Genomic DNA, 6,000 nt, shown 5'->3' on the forward strand with positions numbered 1-6,000 from the left:
ACCCGGCTGCTCTGGCGCTTCCCCAGAGCGTCTCCCAGGCCTGCGGCAGAAGCCCTCGAGGCCGGGCCTCAGCAGGAGGGTGGGGGCACCCCCGAGGTGCCCAGGCTGGGCTGGCTGGGGACAGGGAGGGCAAAGCTCCCCTGCTGGGGCATGGGATGAGGTAGTGGGAAGTCAGAGAACCTGAGGTTTTACCCCCCAAATGTTCTGTCTTTGCCCTAACATTTCCCTCAGGTTTTGTCACAAAATGATCTCTATGTGTCCTCTAGAAATTACTCAGACTTCTTCTCAAAAGTAATTTTGTCCCCTAGAGATGACCTCAAATCTTCCTGCTGAAATGTCCACCCACTACATGTACTCGACAGATGACCTCCAATTTCATTATTCTCACAGTCCAGTGATTATCTCAACTTGAAAGCCCAAATGTTCATTGCGTGCCCTACAGGTGACACCAGGCAATTCCAGTAGCATTCCTGTGCTGTGAAGTTCTCTTGCTCTAAGCTACTGCAGCTTTACCCCTCTCAAAGTGAAACACTCCCTAGTCCTGAGACAACACTGCCCCATCCTCCTCGGTGTGTATGAGCGCAGGGCAGCCCCAGAGCAGCTCCCCCACGGCTTCTGGAAGGCCGCCCGGCGCCTGGCCCCGAGGGGCGGCCACAGCGGGTTGGAGCTCCCGCCCGCGGCTGAGGGGACCGGCGGGGCGGGGCCGCCCGCGCCTGGGCGGGAAACGCTCCCTGCGGCGGGGAGCGGGCGGCGGCGGCTCAGCGGGGACCGGCCCGGCCCTGCCGTGTCCCTCAGGGCGAGCCCACGTCCCCTCAGCGGCCCTGGCGTCTCTTCAGCGAGCGGCACGTGCGCTCGATGACACGTGGCGTGCCTGTGTCCCCTTCAAGGGACGCTTGGGTTCCCTCAGGAACACCGACGTTGTACGCTGAGGGACACGACAGACACCCGCCTCCCCTCAGGGACTCTCATGTGCCCTCAGTGGCATGCTGGGCATCTGCATGCCATTCAGAGACCTTCATGACACCTCGGCCACACATGGGGCATCTGCCTTCCCTTCAGTGACACATAAGGCACCTGCAACCTGCTGGGGAAGCTTCAAGTCTGCTCAGTGACCCATGTGTGCCCTCAGCACTGGGACACCCACCTTTCCCTCAGTGACCCTCACGTCCCGCCAGCAAATCAAGAGGCAGCAGCCATCCTGTAGGTGACTCAGAGCAAGTGCAGTGGGTCATGGTGGCCAGGGCCCAGCAGCAGGCAGAAAGCCATCAGAGCTGGGGGAAAGGCTCTGCTCTGCTTACAGCGTGGGCTGAGGGCCGGGAGAGCTCCATTTCCCCCTTTGAGATGTTGGAGACAGGGCCTTTCCCCCTTCTTATAGGGCTGCCCCTCTCTGCAGGCAGCCAAAGGAGCACGTTGGCAAAAGGCCAAGCACAGCAAAGCAAAGAGCCAGCCCTGCACACACAGGGAGGTGGCCCAGTGCAAAGCCAGCGTGGCACCCTGAAGGTGCCACACTACCATGTGTCCCTGCCCTGGGAATGCCAGGAATGCCCTGTCCAGGCCTTTCTGTGGCCCCTCTGGGCTCAAAGCTGCTGTTCTTCTGGCTCAACGGCACCTAAAGCACAGAGCTCAGCCTCCCCCACAGCAACAGGAACAAGACTCAGCAAGCAGGCAGTGGAGCTCAATGCCTAAGGCTGAGGGGCCTGGGGCTCCAGTCTCGAGCACAGGGAGGGCACACGCCCAGCCCCACAACTCCTGGCCCCACAGCCCTGAAAGGCCGGGACCAGGGTTCCATGCCTGATTCCAGGAGGTCCCTCCAACCGCCCACTGAGGAAGCGCCAGAGCAGCCGGGTGCCAGGAACAAGGCGGCTGCCAGGGGGCTGCTTGTAGCCTCTGGCACACAATTGCTCACGGCTTCCCAGTGCCCCAGCCCCTCAGGGTCTCCCCCAGCCCGGCCAAACTGCCCGGCAGCAGCGCCACAGCCCCACAGCAGCTCCAGAGGAGCCCCATCCAGAGGCACCTCGGAGCCCTCAGCAACGCAGCGAGCAGCACACGGGCAGGAGGACACAGATAGCGGTGCCTGCCTGGGACAGGGCTTGTGGCCATCTCCAGGCACCGCTCTCGCAGGGATCCCCACAGCTCCAACCCCTGCCCAACTGTTCTGCTGGCACCACAAAGGCTTCAGCAGAACCACCAAAGGCCAAAAGGCTTCTGGCCATTTTTCCTGCAGCACTGCACACCTGGGCAGCTCACTGAGCACAAGCACCCTTTTCCCCTCTTCTTCAATGCCCTGCAGGTCCTGGCAGCAAAAGAAAGATCCTGGGTGTCTGTCTATTATAACACATCCTATATTTATATACTAAAGAAAAACAAAAAGAAGAAAAGAACAGTCTTGAACAAACTGAAAATCTCTGCTGGCTCAGGTGGCCCCAGCAGACAGAGCCTCTGGGCTCATCTCTGTGCAGAGCTCCAGCAGCGCAGGCAGCTGAGCCCCAGCAGACGAAGCCTTGTCCTCCATGGCCCACGGAGCTCACCATGCAGATTCCTGAAGGTGGAATATCGAGGTCTGTCTAAAGCCCTGAGGATATGCCAAGTTTGAATTGACAGGCTGCTGACAGAGGGGCTGATGTCATTTGCCATTACTTCCAGGGCTGTAACAGAGAGGAACAGAGCCATGGTCAGATGACACATCTGCAGGGAGCTGAGGAGAGCGCCCTGCCAGGGCCATCCCGGCCTGCACTAGCCATGGCCAGGATGGAGCAGGGTCCAAGGGGATCAGCCCAAAGAGCAGCCATGAATCCCCCACATGGCCCTTAAATCTCAGTGTGCTCCACCCAGGCCAGCCCTCGTCCGCACAATGAGCAGAGCCCTCCACAGACGGGACAGGGCTTGCAGCTTTCCCCTTGCCAGCCCCCGCTGCCAGCCTTCTGCCCTCACTCACCACTGTAGATAAGCTTCAGCTCTTGATACTTCCCCGTCAAGATCCGCCCGGCCATCCCTGGGAACACAGAGCCTGTCACAGCCCCAGCGGCACAGCTCCCTGCCAGCATTGCTGCCGGCACTGTGGCTACACACCCTGCTGGCCCGGCAGGGCTCAGCCCGGCCCCTGCTGCACGCTGCCGCCCCAGGGCACGGCTGCGAGAGGGCGGCAGCAGCGCCGTGGCCAGGCGGGGCTCGATGGCGCCGGGCCCGGGTGGCGCTGCCGTGGCAGCAGGCGGGGCTGGGGCCGAGCTGTGGCGGGCTGGGGAGAGAGCCCGGGCTCGTGGCTCACCTATGAACCTGATGGCCGCCACTCGCAGGGACTCCTGTGGGCTCTGCAGGTAGGGCAGGGCCCGGCGTAGGTGCTCGGCCGCTCTGCCCTCGTCGTCTGCCAGCTGGAGAGAGCAGCAGGAGGGAAGGGTTAGCGTGGGCTCAGCCCCTTGGCCGGGCGCTGCCTGTGCCCAGCCCCAGCCTCCCCTGCCTGCACAGCCCGGAGGCGCGGCCAGCAGCTGCTGGTGCCGGGCTCTGGAAGGTGCAGAGGGCCGGCTGCTGCCCAGGGAGCCGCGGTGCCAGCCCGCCCCACAGCTCCGCTGGGCCAGGGCTGCATCGGAGCCTGGCTCAGGCCCACAGGAGCCTGGAGAAGAGCCCGCACAGCCTCTGGGTGCAGCAGCGGGCAGGGGCACAGCTGCCAGCCCCGCACTCTGAGCACCGCCCTCGGGGGCCTTCTCCAGGCAGAGGCTGGGGCTTGCAGGCTGTCCTTACTAGGCAGTTGGCGAAAATCCAGAGTTTCTCCTTCGTCACCAGTTTTTCTAGATCTTTCCTCTTCAGGAACTTGAGCAAACAATGTAGCGTTTCCTGAGAAGCCTGGAGAGTAGCAGAGACACAGAAATGGCCCCACAGCCCAGGGCGCAGGACTCACGTCCCTGTGCCAAGGCCTGGAGGAGGCTGCAGCCCAGCAGGCGCCAGGGCAGGAGGCAGCCGAGCCCCCTGCCAGGGGGACAGCAGCAGCCCACGAGTCCTCACCTGTGCCACACGCCGATTCCCATCATGGCAGTGGAAGAAAAGTGAGAGCAGGCTGTGGCTCACTTGTGTCTTCAGGGCCTTTATTTTCTTTTCCAGTGGAAGAGTCAGCAATGTTTGGAAGAGCAATATGGAGAGCTGCTGCACCTGGCTATTATTCTGAATGAAGAGAAGAAAAGAAGACCTCAGCATGGGCTGCAAGGGGCTCAGCTGGGTGCAAGCCTGCAAATCCACAGGGCACCAAGTGTCCAGGCAGCACCCAGTGGCTGTGGCTGGGCGCACAGAGCCTTACATGGTCAAAGAGAGGCGGGAGCGCCTCAGCCAGCTGCAGTGCGATCAGGCTGGGTATTGGCGTGTCCTTGTCCAAGATTATAAAGCTGAGTACCATGACCTTTATCTTAACTATCTCTCCATCTTCATCCCACAGGAGCCTCACAAGTCCTTGAGTCAGGCTCCACATTTTTCTGGTCTGTGTGGATCACAAGTTTATGAAATTCCACCCTGCTGGTGCAGGGCCTAGAGGCCAAATGCCTGTCCCAAAGCACTCGGGCAGCTGAAGGGGAGGCAGGAGAGCTGGGAGCAACTGCCCCAGCGCCCAAAGCCCAGCCAAGCCCAAGCGACTGCATTCCCCAGTGCAGCTTCAGCTGCTGCCCCCTTCTCACCATCAAGGGATTGTCAGTGAGCCTGAGGAGGGCCTTGAATGCCAGGAGACGCCTCTCCCTGCACTCGCTCTTCAGGTACCGTGAGAAGATTTGCAGGACTCTGTCAGCATCGCATTCCCTCAAGCCCAGGAACTCGAGGACCTGAAAGGCACAGGGCAGTGACAGGGGACCTGGCCGGCAGGAGCCCAGAACCGCACAGGGCTGGGCCCAGGCAGCAGCACAGGGCACGGGCACCATCCCAGGCAGCTGTGGCTCCGAGAGGGCAGAGAGCTGGGAGGCAGCTGAGCGAGGCAGTGCTGGCCATCAGGCTCACCTCCACAAGGAACGCCAGGGCAGGCAGATCCCAGCGTGGCTCCTGTGTGCTGAGCAGCCGGAGCAGGTAACGAAAAATCCGGGAACAGGAGGGTAGGGAGACACAGCACATCTCCCTGGCAGGAGAAAAAGGAACCAAGACTGTGAGCCAGGGGGACAAATGTTTCCCAGGACTGACTCACAAGGTCTGGTCTTTCCCCAGCATCCTGCAAGTGCACCTGGGATATTTCGGAGGTGGCTCCTTTTGTCCACCCTCCTCTCCCAGCCTTTTCCAGTCTGCTCGGCCGTCCCTCAGTGACAAGGCCCTCTGGGCTACAACCAGAGGGGACTGTGTAGGGCACCCGGGAACAGAGCACAAATGTCAGAGGCAGTGGGGAGAAGGGGTCTCACCTGGCCAGCAGACCCACGGCATAGTGGCTGGTGTCAACAGAGAGCAGCGTGTCCCAGCCACACCTGCGTTCCATTGCCACCACCACATCCTCCTGCTGTGTTCGGCAGAGCAGGGACTTCAGAGTCTGCACTGCAAACCTGTGTGCAGAGCACAGCCCAGGTCACACTGGCAGCACTGTCTCCTTCACTGGCCACGTGGCAGGGACAAGAGGAGTGGGATGAGCACCTGTTGGGGCTGGTGGCAAGGCCATGCTCTTCCTGGCATCCCATCCAGAAGGTATTGACCTCCTCTGGCACATCCAGAGTGCTGAAGAACACTTGGAAGAGCAGATGCACAAAGAGGCGGGGGAAATACACCGTCACCATATGTGGGACACAGGGCTCCTGGAGGATCTTCCACATCACCACGGTTGCCTGAAAGGACAAAGTCCCCCAAGACAGTGCTCAGTGCCGAGGTGTCCGTGTGGCAGGGCCCAAGTGTGGCAGGGAGAGGCCCGGAGAGACGCAGGGGGAGCACCGGGCTTGGTGGGCCTGAAGCTGGGCCAGGTTTCAGGCGAATGCCAGAGGCAGGGAGATACAGTGGGGGAAGGAAGATGGAGAGCTGCTGGAGAGGCAGCCTTGAGGCCAGCAAAGGCCAGTTGCG

At 61.4% G+C, this 6,000-nt stretch overlaps 1 long non-coding RNA gene across 1 annotated transcript; it reads right to left on the reverse strand.

Annotated features, from left to right (window-relative positions):
• Positions 1-2,320: 2,320 nt before the first annotated feature.
• On the reverse strand, positions 2,321-3,088 carry LOC132334940 (uncharacterized). The gene is made up of 2 exons (XR_009488572.1): positions 2,936-3,088; positions 2,321-2,645 (listed from the first exon to the last, which is right to left on the reverse strand). It is a non-coding gene; the product is annotated as an uncharacterized LOC132334940 (long non-coding RNA).
• Between the last annotated feature and the right edge of the window lie 2,912 nt (positions 3,089-6,000).

The sequence above is a fragment of the Haemorhous mexicanus genome, chromosome 16, assembly GCF_027477595.1.
Source record: "Haemorhous mexicanus isolate bHaeMex1 chromosome 16, bHaeMex1.pri, whole genome shotgun sequence".
NCBI lineage: Eukaryota > Metazoa > Chordata > Aves > Passeriformes > Fringillidae > Haemorhous > Haemorhous mexicanus.